Source organism: Palaemon carinicauda, chromosome 6 (assembly GCF_036898095.1).
Source record: "Palaemon carinicauda isolate YSFRI2023 chromosome 6, ASM3689809v2, whole genome shotgun sequence".
NCBI classification, from domain to species: Eukaryota; Metazoa; Arthropoda; class Malacostraca; order Decapoda; family Palaemonidae; genus Palaemon; species Palaemon carinicauda.
In genome coordinates this window covers 48,819,445-48,834,444 of record NC_090730.1, presented here as the reverse complement: position 1 = coordinate 48,834,444, position 15,000 = coordinate 48,819,445, and positions in this window count along the sequence as shown.

Genomic DNA, 15,000 nt, shown 5'->3' with positions numbered 1-15,000 from the left:
AGACAGCTCTCCTTGTGAGGTGAACCTACTTCGTGCCCTTTGGGTACGCCGTTTACCCAAACCTGTACATGCTGCCATACCCGATGTCGATAGTTCACCCATAAAGGAGTTGATGACCACAGTCGACGGCCTTATGGACAGCCACTTCACGACCTTCAAGACCTCCATTAACGTCTTCACTCCTGATGATCAGGACACCTATTCAACGTCAGCCAAAGCTGATATGAACGCCATAGAACACACATGCCAACCCTGTGACGTACCAGAGCGGCTACAAAGCCACCTATCCCCAACCACTCGCTCGTGCCCCAACTAACTACTTCTACAGCCACTTACTACTGCTCATTGGTCGCAGTTTTTCTACTACCATCGCTCATGTCGGTGGCCTCCCGTGTTTCTAATCTTCTCTTTTTAAAAGATGCAGGAACGGGCAGGCGATTTTTGGTAGACACGGGTACTAGTTGTTCTCTTTTGCCAAGGAAACTCTTCAGGTCACGACGTAGTCTGTCTAAGTCTGCCGACGTCTGCCTGGTAGCTGCAAACTGATCTGCTATACCCACCTATGGTTACGAGAACCTCACATTATCGCTTGGAAACGGCAAATTTAATTTTGAAGTTTCTCGTTGCTGACATCGCATTGTCAATCCTCGGTGCGGATATCCTCTCTCATTTCCACCTTCTGGTTGATGTTGCCCACAGAGGACTGGTCAACAGAGACTCGTACTTGTCGACACCTCTTCAACCCGCCCCCTCCAACCTTGTTCTCCACATCAATGCACCCACGGATTCCTACGCCCATCTCCTTATGTTATACCGGAAGTTTTCCGTCCAGAACTTCGCCAAACGCCCACAGTTCCTGCCAAAAATGGTATTCATTACCCTATCAAGACAACATGATCCCCAGCCCTCGCAAAATTCAGACGTCTGGCACCGATTGACTGACAGCCACCAAACAGACGGTCGCCGAAATGGAAGAAATGGCTCTTTGCCAAAAGGCGTCCAGACCATGGTCATTGCCCTTACACATCATCATGAAGAAAGAAAGCTCCCTCCTTTTGTGTGGGGATTACAGGGGCCTGAACATGCAAACAGAACCAGATCACTACCCGCTCCCAAACATCGCTGACGTGACCTCCTACCAGCACAAAGCGAAGGTTTTCTCCATGCTCGACCTCCTGAAGGGATATGATCAGCTGCCTAGGAACCCAGAAGACATCACCAACACCCCCATCACCACTCCCTTCAATACATACACCATCAATTATTCATGTTCGTGCTTTCGTAATGCTTGGGCCACTTTTCAACGTGCTATATATGGCATCTTAGGAGACCTCCCCTTCTGTGTATGTTACATGGACGACATACTTGCGCTCTCGTTCTCAAAAGAGGAACACCTCCGTCACCTGCACATAGTGCTCGACTGCCTACAACAAAACGGCCATGTAGTCCGGAACGACTAGTGTACCTTTGGCGCCAACTAAGTGTCGTTCTTAGGGCACTGCATCACTCCTGAGTCCATCCCCTCACTGAGATGGTAGCACCGTTCAGAACTTTCCAACGCCCTCCACCGTCAAAGCACAGCAGGAATTATTGGGCATGATCAACTATTATCACCGTTTTCTGCCAGCTATTGCCGCCACTCTTGCTCCCCTCTATGCCTCCCTCAAGGACAAGCCAAAAGACCTGAAGTATGGCCCCCTTCAAGAAGCGGCCTTCTGCTACGCAAAGAATGTCCTATCAACCAAAGCTGCTCTAACTTTTCTCGTCCCACATGCCCCTCTCCTTCTCTCCACCAATGCCAGCGAGGTCGCTAATGGTGCAGTAATCGAACAGGTAGTCAACGGCTCGCCCCGCGCATTGGCCTTCTTTAGCAAAGAAAAAAAGTCTAAGGCAGAATCGGGTTATTCTACCTTCGATCGGGAATTGCTATAGATGCACTTGGCTCTCCGTCACTTTCGCCATTTCTTAAAAGGTAGGCCCTTCGTCATTCGCACAGACCACATGCATCTGGTACATGCCTTCACCCGACAGTCTGACAACTGGTCCGTCTGACAACTGGTCCGCCTGTCAACGCGGACATCTCTCTGCCGTGGCTGAATATAATTACACCCCTCGACACGTTCTTAGGAAAATGATTCCCATTGCCGAGGCCTTGTCAAGAAACACATTGGGCGCCTTTCAACTGGGATGGGATTGCAACACCTTGGCTGGAGCCCAATGACAGGATTCAGAGTATTAAGCATGAATACTCCAGCACATCCCTCCGTTGGGAAGACGTCCCCCTCGACGATCCCAATACTACCCTACTCTGTGACATCAGTATTGGTAGACCGCGACCGTGGATTTCTGCCCTCATGCGCCGTCAGGTGTTTGATTTCATTCATAGCCTTTCACATCCCTCGCGCCGTTCTACTGCACAGCTGCTGAAGACGAAGTTCATTTGGCACGGAATTGCTAAGGATGCAAAGGACTGGGTCCGCGCCTGTACTTCTTGCCAAACTTCCAATGTACATCGACACACGGATTCAGGAGTGGGCATCTATCCTTAACCTCAGCGTCGGTTTGCCTAAATTCACGATAACGTTGTTGGCCCCCTACCCACATCACAAGGACATCGTTACCTGTTTATTGTCATCGACCGCTCCACTTGTTGGCCTGAAGCCATTCCCATGGAAACTGCAACGTCCGCCTCATGTACATCTGCCTTACTCACAGGATGGATAGAAAGATTTGGTATCCCTGAGCATATTACTTCTGATAGGGGTACCACTTTCCCCTCTCAATTGTGGACATCATTACCGAAACTCATGGGCATCCCCCTACATCAGACAACTGCCTACAACCCCACTGCCAATGAAATGGTCTTACGTTTTCATCCCATCCTCCAAACAGCTTTGATATCCCACTACAAGGACTCTGACTGATTTACTCAGCTTCCCTGGGTCCTCGTGTGAATAAGGATATCTCCTAAAGACGCCCTGGACATCTCGGCAGCTGAAAGGGTGTATGGCGACCCGTTGATCGTCCCTGTAAAATTATTTTTTCCTTCTGCAACCTCCTCTGACGATCTCCAGCGCATACGAGGGGAAAATTTATTCCCTGCCTCCAGACTTATAAGCCACCAGCGTAGCATCACATACTGACAGACTTGCACTCTGTAACGCATGTCTTCCTAAGCAACGACACTAGCAAGCCACCGCTAACGTCCCCTTATATGGGCCCGTTCCTTGTAATCTGACGCAATCCGAAAGCATTCCTACTAAAAATTCACGGCAAAGAAAACTGCGTCTACATTGATCGTCTAATATCTGCTTATCTCCTACCAGATGACCCACCTACAGTTCGCCTCTCTAGATCGGGGTACCCTTTTTAACATGTACAGTAAGTCTTTTTTAGGGGGCGAGCTATGTACCACCTGTGTTTCACACGATTGTACATGGTAACGACATTTCTCTTTTTTTATATATTACCCTTTGCATTTTCACTCTCCCCTCGCACTGATATCAACTTGCATCAACCTGTCTGAATATTTCTCATTGTTAACTGTTAACAGAACCGGTTGCCGGTTGGACAAGAAATAGCATGTATTTTGTGACCTACTTACTGGGACCTAGTGTGTATATATACTCAATGTGTCTATAATAAAGTACTTGGTTGCTTTCATCTCGCCTTTGAGTCAGAACCTACTCTTGGCCTATCACAACAATGATGCTAGATGAACCGTGAAAAGAAAAAACCAAACATTGCAAAAAAAAAAATTATACCTATATGTGTTTACTCGATCAGTTATTTGGTCCCCGCACTAATCATTTCTTTTCCCTTTTCCCATTTCCCATATTCTAAGATAAGAATTCGGAAAACCATTCGACATCTCACAAAAAATACAATTTATGACATCTTTACAATATAGTGTAATATTTGCTATATGCCTTGCTAATTTCATAACTGACGTTTTGCGGGGTATCGAACATCTCTTTCCATGATAACTCTTAAAAAAGTTTCATTATTTTTATTTTTTCAATAAATTCACTGGTTGGCTTCGTCAGTTTCTTTTTCATTTTACTAACCATTGCAATCTAAGATGTTTCTCCAGTCTCTACATTTATAGGAAGAAATTCAGTAATCAGTTTCGCTAATACAATGATCACGATTTTCCTGTGGTATTTTGACATCAATTGAACAGACTTGCACACATGCATCTAAGTTTAGGCAAGTCAAAATAACTTGATAATGCGAAGCTTTTAAATCATATAAACCTCGTCTGATGATTGTTGATACACATTTGCTATTCATATTGACATTGTTAGCGCATAAGAAATGTCTGTCGAGGAAATTATTCCTAACCATGGGAATACATATCCACTGGAATTAATTTATGGTAATAGCTTTTGGCTGGGCGGAGATTCTAACCCCTTCCTTGATTAGATGTGGAACTTCTGCAAATACATAGATATCCCTATCAGGAACAGCTAGATTTGTAAAAGAATGGTTAATTCATTGCTGTGCCTAGATTTGGCCACAGTTCAACATTGGTAGTATACAAATCATGCACCAAGCAACAATGGGAATTATATTAGTACTTTTTTATCGTTTCAAACCAGATATCTTTCTTGATACTACTGTCACAATCAAAATATATATTTTGTTTCCAAGAACCTACTAATCCCTTCAATAAACAAAGTGACCCTTTGGGAGAGTAGATTGTGTCTGTTCCTATTTCATATTTTTATTCATGAACAACATTCATGAAGTTGTCATTGAATATTGCACTATGATGATATTACATATCTTGATGAATACACCATTCAATGATGCCAGCTCGAAAATAAACTTGTTTTAGCAGCTACCTGGTATTCATAAGAGAGATAAGCCCTTGATGTATGGCTGGACTCTGCCACTCACAATCCTACCATGAGTAATGTGATGCGATCTGGTATCACTGTTTTCCCGTTGAACATGGCCGATAATGTGGTCTGGGCGTAACACTGATTGCTCGCCATCCATTTGCCCGTCGTGTTTAAAGGTTTAAGGGTTTGAAGGCCGCTCCTGAATGGCAGGGGCAAGGGACAGTGACATTGCCTTATCTAGCAGGACAATACCCTAGAGACTGACCATATACTCGTACACATAGGATCAGTGACCAAGCACCCTCTCCAACCAAGCTAAGATCAAAGAGGGCCAGGCAATGGCTGCTGATGACTCAGCATATAGACCTATAGGCTCCGCCAAACACCTGATCATTAGCTCACAGGGATGGTGAAGTTGAGACGACCAAAGAAACTAACGAGTTTGAACAGGACTCGAACCCCAGTCTGGCGCTCACCAATCAGGTACATTACCACATCGGCCACCGCAATCCTGTGAATGGAACTTAAGGATTATTGATCTACCGGTGATAGAAATCTAATGAATTTTGGTTAAAGAAACATGAAGCATAAACTTTGGATGATTGAAATTAAATTACTTATATTACAAGTGGTGTTATGAGGATTATAATCCATGAACCACCTATAAGAGGCTAATTGAATTTTGCTGTAAAAAGAGCAAATAATGATGTAACATGAAATCGATAAGATAAAAAAAAATATACAGAACTATTTCTTCATCTATGGTCATTAGTGTTATTAGCTTCCATATTTTAATCCATAAATAGCAATTTAGTCAGTGCAAATACACGTTAAAAATTATATTCTGTAAAAGCTATTGCGAATTACTCATATTGAATTCAAACACCTCCAGAAGTCAATTACTCATTCACCCATGGTATCTACGATAAATAAAATTTCAAAAACCTTTTTTTATAAATTTAAAGCACGAATTATACACAACACCAAAAAAGATTTTGGAAAATGCTAACGCCGTTTTCAACAGGAAAAACAAGACCAGCTGTTCCCATAATTATTCTCTGCCACTTTACAAAATTTCTGCCACTCAAGTTAATTTATTTCCGAGCGCTGCACTAAGTATTTATCTGAAGTTTAGGTCTTTTTGTTCTTCTTTTTTACGTATTTTATGAGTTTTGAATACATTTACTGTATTTTGAATGTGATCAAATTTCTTTATTTTTTAAAGTAAAACAGGATTTTACCATATAAGACCACTACTACTACAACTACTACTACTACTACTACTACTACTACTACTACTACTACTACTACTACTAGTAATAATAAGATTATTATCAATAATAATAATAATAATAATAATAATAATAATAATAATAATAATAATAATAATAATAATAATAATAATAATTTTCGGCCATAGTAGTAGTAGGGCAATATTAATATTATATAAATGGTATAATAATTGCAATGAAAACTATAATAACAATGAGAGTGATAATGGATAGTAACAATATTAATAATTATTCAAAATATAATCACATTCAATATCAATACAAATATAATGAACACTTATGATATGTTTTAAATCTATTATTGGTGTTATTTAATCATAATTAATAATAACATAGGGATAATGGTATTATCACGCATAACCTGTTTCACACTATTATTTATGTATATTGAATCATTTATGAAGTGTCGGCCTATCACGACGCTTGTAGACGGATTTTAGACTAGACCCAGTTGCTTCCATACTTCACCCTGCTACAGTAATATTATAAAACATACAGGCATTACACTTCTACTTTCAATTCTCCCAAACAATATTATTGCATGAATGCAATTACTAGTCACTGAAATAACCATTGTTGTGGTAAGAATCTTCTTTGATTTACCTTTGGATACTATTCCTACTGCCTTTTTTTCGACTGTGTTAACTTATTCCGGTTCAGGTGATATGGATACTTGATTAACTTTAAGTAATTGTTCTACCTGTCGATTGACACTTACCAAATCAACAAATACTGATAGATGAGGGTTGAATACATAAGCCTAAATCTTATAAATGAAGGGGTACTTGTATGTAATTGCATATCAAAGTTAACAAAATGGTTTTCTGAATAAAATATGAAAATTCCGTAAAATAAGTATATTAGAAAAATATGAAAAAAATTAACATGTATTTTAAAAATATATATTCTAAAGATAATTATTTGTTCCCTAGTAACCACCTACTTTATAGTTTGCATTCTGCTAAGTCTTGGAACACGAGACGCTCTTCCTACAATTTCCAATGTTGTACAAAAATCCCTTGATTTTGGTCAGGATGGTTGTATGATTCACCTTGAGTTTAATGCTATCTTTCACCATGTTATTATTGAGGGTTTTAGGATTTCATGGTCCAGATTAAAACACATTTCTACCTATTTCTACTTTATTAAACTGTCTGCACACATACATACAATCAAATAAATTCACTTTTACCGGAAATATTAGTTTCAACAGACATAAATCCTATTTTATAGATCAGCTTTAACCTGCATTTATCAGTCAAAGCTTATGATAAAGCAGCCTAATATTTACATAAACTAACCAAACTAATTAATATTTCCAATGCACTTTTCAATAAACTTTCCTTTAATTGTCTTATTTAACTGAAAACAAATCCTACTACATTGCATCTGAATATAGATAAACCAGAGAAAGATGCTAACACCATGAACTGGGATAATCATAACATAATTATATCATAACATATAATATCAGAACACCATTCTATATTTCATCATAATATTATATGATTGTTTTCACTCATTGCAAGGAGTCTTAATCTATTGGAGAATAATTCTATATAAATCCCCCCCCCCAAAGAAAAAAGAATTTACAATCATTTCTTTTTTACTCAAACATTAAAATTTCAAGCAGTGTGTAATATCTATATAAAACCAATAGTGTATCAAATTCATCACTAAACTACATGCATTGCTGAAACAGCCAGCAGAGTTTGCAACCGTTTAAAAGGGAATCATATATGTGCACATTTTCAATAATTCTTTTAAATATTTACTGGCAGAAAATCCTGAAACTTCCTGTTGTCTTTCGACATCCAAACAAGTCAACAATCTATGCTTGGGCACAAACCACTTAGCATTGGGTTCACAAAAATAAGAAATGTAATGGAAGTCACCTACAACTTTGGATCACCTCAACATTCCTGAAAAAAAAATGAGAGAATTGCGTAAAGCCAGAAAATAAGAGGCCTGCCAGAACCTGTATAAAACATCCTTTTCGATATTCCCACCTTGCCAAAGAAGCATGGAGACTAGAATCTAATATTATTATTATTATTATAATTATTATTATTATAATTATTATTATTATTATTATTATTATTATTATTATTATTATTATTAGTATTATTATTATTATTATTATCATTATTATTATTAGCTAAGCTACAATCCTAGTTGGATAAGCATGATGATATAATCCCAAGAGCTCCAACAGGACTAATAGCCCAGTGAGGAAAGGAAACAAGGAAATAAGTAAACTACAACAATAGTAATAACAATCAGAATGAAGTTTCCTAAGATTATTAACTACCTGAAAATAGATCTATAATTTATAAGCTAATTATAAAAGAAACAGTCTTAAGAACAATAAAAAGAGAAAGAAGATAAGAATAGCATGCTCAAATCAACCTTCATACAAGAGAACTCCAACCCAATACAGTGGAAGACCAAGGTACAGAGGCTATGGTACTACACAGGAATATAGAATAATGGTTTGATTCTGGATTATCCTTCTCCAAAAAGAGCTACGTACCATAGCTAGAGAGCCTCTTCTATCCTTACCAAGAGGAAAGTAGCCATGGAACAATTGCATTGCAGTAGTTAATCCCTTGAGTGAAGAACTGTTTGGTAATCTTACTTTTGTCAGGTGTATGAGGACGGAAGAAAATATGAAAACAATAAGCCAGATTATTTGGTGTATGAGTACAAAAATAAAAAAAAAAAAAAAATAAGCTGTAACCAGAGAGAAAAATCCAATCTAGTATTGTCTGACCAGTCAAAGGTTTCAAAAACCGTCTAACGGTAGCATCTCAATGGGTGGCTAGTGCCCTGGCCAACCTACGAACTACACCATTATGGACTGCCTCTTCCCAACCGCCAAGAACTCTATCAACATCATTTGTGATGAAGGGGAAAACCATTTAACACTGACTGAAGTTGAGGTTAATGCTTTAACACAGTAACGCCCACCTCGTGACATGACTGTAGTGACGATGCCAACCACCACCGACAAATGTTGCCTTATACTTATATCCCAAATAACGCCTCAACAACCACTGGATGACTCACCTCAACCTGAGTTGTGCTATTACTCCTCCAGATTTGAGTATGGTGCTAAGAAATGTTCTACAGAATAAAAAAAAAAAAAAAAAAAATACACTTTGTGTAGGCAAACACTTGTGGTGGTACCCCACCCATTAACGAATCACTTCTTGTTGCTTGGGGGAGGATCTGATGTTAACTTTCGGGTAGAAATTAGTGTCTTTTATTCCCTCCTGCCACATCCCTCATAAAGAAAGTATCCTGTCAATCGAAGCCTGTTGAAAAATCCAGCAGAGCTTGTAACCATTTAGAAGGGAATCACACATGGGTACATTTTTCATAAATTCTCTTCAGTATCTTTTATTCCCTCCTGCCACATCGCTCATACAGAAAGTATCCTGTCAATCAAAGCCTGTTGAAAAATCCAGAAGAGCTTGTAACCGTTTACAAGGGAATCACACATGGGTACATTTTTCATAAGTTCTCTTCAGTATCGACCGGGACAACTACATGAAACTTCATGTTGTTTCTCGATATCCAAACAGGTCAATAATCGATGCTTGGACACAACACCCAATATAACCTAACTACAGCTGTGGTCACAAAAACAGGGAAATGTAATGGATGTCATCTACTGCATTGAATCACCTCAGCATAAAACTTTAGATAAATAATGCCCTACGATGGGAAGTGAAATATGTGATGCACTTTGGTGTTCTGTAGACCAGAATCAAACAGACTTTTGCTTATCATTTATCCTGTAAAATTATTTATACAGACATACATACAATCACATGCCGTACAAACACAGTTTGACATTAAATATCACTTTAAACTCACATAATACCATTTCATAGATCAACTGTAATGCCCATTTTTACAATCAAATCTGATAAGAAAACACAAACTGATATTTACCAATTGATATTGCCAATTCACTTAAAGAAACCTTAATACTTATCTACAGAAAAAACTTAACAACTTACATATATATATGAATATACTAAAAGAAGACACTATAATATAAAATTAAGTAATTATAACATGTATCGTAACACACTACACTATTTTTGTCCAAATAATATAAGATAGTTTCCCTCCTTATCAAAAGTCTTATTTCAATGGCGAATACAACTACATAGATCTCAAAAAAAGTATACTTCAATATATTTTCCTTCCCTCACACATTACAAGTTCAAGCATTGCAAAAGTACATCCAAATATCATTTTCTTCTTGTCTGTTTTCCATGCATATACATATATTACTGAGACACCCTGCAAAGTTTGCAACTGCTCAAAAGAATATCATAAGTGTGTCAATATCGCAGCAGTTCTCTTCAGTCTTGACTGATAAAAACACATAACAATGCAAAGATCTACATTGATAAAGTCCAGATTTCTAATGTTCTTAGCAGTGATCATTTAACTGCATCACTGCCAATGAGGAGATCTGGACATTGCCAGTCCAGATCTTAATGTTATGATTTTGATTGGTAATGTCCATTCAACAATATACAACTCACTGTCAATGCAAAAATCTGAACATTTCCAATCCAGATCATAATGCCAAGATTTTGATTAGCAATGTCCATATCTTTGCATTGGTAATGTCCATTTAACAATATACAACTTGCTGTCAATACTAAAATCTGAACTTTACCAATCCAAATCTTTGCATTGGCAATGAGTTGTTTATAGTTAAATGGACATTGTCAATCCAGATATTATTACAAAGATCTGTATTGACAATTTCCAGTATCAAAAGAAAGGACATGGTTTTCATCGAGACTCGGGATGTTTCCCAAATGATACCAACAATAATATAGGTGTTACAATCTTTGGCCAAATAATAGATGGATTTCTTCTCTTGCCAAAGATAGATGGTTTTCCTATTCAAATTCATTCCTTTAATAATATTACATTTATTTCGGACTGAAGGTCTGCTTTCTTAACTGCTTAGTTAAGCCAAAAATAGGTGTTCGGATACGTAGAACAAATGTTAAGTAAACTGAGAAATATCTAGGAATAGATTTTTATAATCAATAAATTTTGGTACTTTATTTTATTACTCAATAATATGGAAGAATCTTTGTTCTAAAGCATGTTTGGCCGAAATATAAAGAAAATACAGGGGATATATAAAAATATATTCAAGAAAACCTGTGCCACAATAGGGTTGAAATGGATAATAATTAGCATTTATAAGCTGGTCATGGCCAGACTTAACCTCGTATCGAGAATTTCTGCATTTAGGATGATGTTCCACTTCCATCATTGATTGACTTTGACAATGTGCACTGAAGAGGCTTAAATATGTGTGTGTCTGGGTGTATGGTTATATAATTTGACTGATATCTTCTCTCTCTAGATGTTAGATTTAGATAATAGAAAGTTATTTAAGAATTATTATTCATGTAAGCAAGACATTCAAATCTTTCTCTATCATCATGGAATTTAAACTTAATTTAATTGCAAAGTTTCTACTAATTTAATAAGATACAATTTTACAAATTTCCTGGATTTTCTGACATAAGGCCATCCGAAATTCTGATTATTACATATTATTTTCTTTTATTATATTACTACATTTCTTACAGAGCCTTTTTATTACTCAATGTAACTATATGGATCATTTTTGTATATCCAAGGAAAAACGTTTGTGTGAGTATTTTAGCCTAAAAAGAAAATATTACTAAAGTGTTTCGGTCTCTTATTTTGACCTGGTATATGACCCTGTGGGATGCTGTATAAGCTACTAGGAGCTACAAATATTTAGATATCTTACTCTTGCTTATTTTGATCGTTTATAAAGGTTACTATCTGGTAACCAGTGATTCAGAGTAGTCCTTTTGTATTATTATTTTTTTTAAACAGAATTTAACAACTTTTGTAAGAGCTGTAAATACCAACCTGGATTAGATTTTTAAAGATAAAGTGGAATAACTTTAAAGGCATGGGCATTTATGGTGGAATATTTGATAGGCTTTCAAATATTTCCCGTCAGTAAATTGAAATTATACAAGCTAATGCCGTAGATTGTTTCATGAAATTTAATGATCACTACGTTACTGACACAATGAGATAGGAGCGTAACCTTCAATAAGAAGAGACTATATGTAGCATAAGTTTGAAATCTTTAAATTTATTGCTGCGTAACGCATTAATTGAATTTCTATAGAAGTGATATTAATTGAAAGTAGATTTCATTACTAATAAAACAGACTATAGTTATTTCAAATGCACCTAATAGTAATGCTAGAATGCAATTTATGCTAAAAATAACTTAGAAAATTAGGTATTTTGCATACTCTATTTTTTTATGGAAGAAAATCTAAAGTGAGAGCACTTCAAACGTTTGATTACGTGTAAAGTAGGATATAAAGAGTCATAAATTCTACGTGGTAGGGGTCTGCTCATTTACATCAACCAGGCTTTAAACCATTAAATAAAAATTTCAAGAATTAATATTTTTATTTTGCTAGTCAATAGGAAGCCATCTTAATCTATTGAACTTCAATCATGCTCCAAGATATTCTGTCCTCTACCGATAAATCCATCGTTTGTATCTAAGTCCAATCACTTATAGAAGTCATTTTGGGTTGTTTGAACTTCAAATAACTCATTAACGGCTTAGTTCGTTGGTGACATACGCAGCTGAATGTATGCTTAACTCATACCTGTTGGTCTCTGTTTTCCTTCAATCGTCTAACTTAACTGTTCTACGAAGCTTGTGATTAAGTCGATCAAACAGTCAGGCTTTAGAACTTGGATTGAGAAATGAAGCATTTAGACTGATGTAGTTTCCTTCATTGATTGACTTCGCCGTTTCATACACACCAGGTGAAAGCTGGGGTTTGATTAGCATACATGGTTTCATGTTGTATGCAAATAAGATTGCTATTGAAAACAGTAAGAATATTGTTGATCAAGGTCACATATGCCTTGAGTTTCCGCATCTCAATTCTAATAAGTGGAGGAAGAAAGTCAAGGTACTTTTTGCATGCAGCAATTGTTTTGCAATGAGCGACTCGTTGCAAAATAGCCCCATAGGAATAAATGTAATTAGTGCTCGCTGAGAGATGATTCAACAATCACTGCATGCAAAAACGTAGCTTGAAAAGGAATTTGTGACGATAATGAAATTCAAGACTTCACCTGAGGGAGACTGTTCCAATTTGAGGATTAGGTCACTAAGGCTCTTCAATCTCTTTTCTGATAGTAATCTTAGGTTAACAATTATCAGTATTTTTTTATTATTTTCCCTTTCACATCCCTAGCCTGTACCATGCAATAGTCTGCTAACATACAGGTGCAAGATTCACTGCTGAAGTACACCGAGGTAGGTAGATTCATGATATCATAACATAATTAACTTTCATAACACCAAAAAACAGAAAATAAGTTATTCAGTTATTAGTCTTCAATTCCAAATTTCTTATCCTTAGCGTTTGAGAGAGAGAGAGAGAGAGAGAGAGAGAGAGAGAGAGAGAGAGAGAGAGAGAGAGAGAGAGAGAGAGAGAGAGAGAGAGAGTTTCTGGAATAAATTTGTTAGAGGGGAAATTCCTTAGCTTTCTTCGTCGCATCTTCATAGCCATTACAGGTAGAAGCATCCAAAGGTGTAAAACATTGATTAACTCTGTACTCCTAGCAAAATTTTTTGGCTCCAATTTGCTGATAAATGTGTCCATAGAACTGCATAAATTATGACTTCTCTTCACCACGGACGGGTTCAGTTCCAGTTTTTACATAGATTGCCGGGAAAAATTATAAAGAGAAATATTGTAAAATCAGATAAAATTATTCGCTGGTCAAAAAAAAAAAAAAAAAAATGAGTCTATTGAGGCACGCTAACCTTATTCTAACGTTTTGTTAGATATTAGAGTGTGAAATCCTATCCCGCTATTCTTTTCTGTTTTACTTTTCAAATTTTGCAAATTATTGGTGACGAAAAATTACTCCTCTTTAAAGCCCAAAGGGAAGGCAATAATATATGCAATAAAACAACAGAAAGGAAGAATAAACACACAACTTTCCTCTTTTTTTATAAATGGGAAATAAAGAAAAATAGAATTATGACAATATCGAAGCATAGTTCATTATACTTCATGTTTCGAAATGTTGGTTCATGCTGTTCGTTCGCTTCCTGCCCATCATAAATTCTGACTACTGGTTTTGCACAGCATATTATTGTTTAATGTTTCAAAGCAAAATAACATTAAATTGTTTATCTTTATGCAGTACAAAGAATAAGAACGCAAGAGAAACCTGGTTTTATCAGCCATATTTTTTCAGTGTAACCTAATTCTGTTGCACAGGTTGACATCTGGTTTTGTAATTCATGCAGGACTCATCAATTCAACAATGTAGCGGATCTCAGTATGCTTTATAATTTTTTTTTCTTTATTATAATTCTCCCTTAATAATTTATTCGTTTTGTAAGTAGTAGGTTGGCCAGGGCACCAGCCACACGTTGAGATACTACTGCTCGAGTGCTATTGGTCCTTAGACTGGCCAGACAGTACTACATTGGATCCCTCTCTCTAGTTACGAGCATTTTGTTTTTGGATACACGTACGCATACATATTCTTTCCACATTCTCCTCTGTCCTCGTACACTTTATAACAGTGAGATTACCAAACAACTCTTCTTTGCTCAAGAGATTAACTACTGCAATGTAATTGTTCAGTGGCTACTATCCTCTTGGTATGTGTAGAAGAGACTCTTTAGCTATGGTGAGCAGCTCTTCAAGGAGAAGGGTACTGGAAAATCGAATCATTGTTTTCTAGTCTAGGGTAGTACCATGGCCGCTGTACTATGG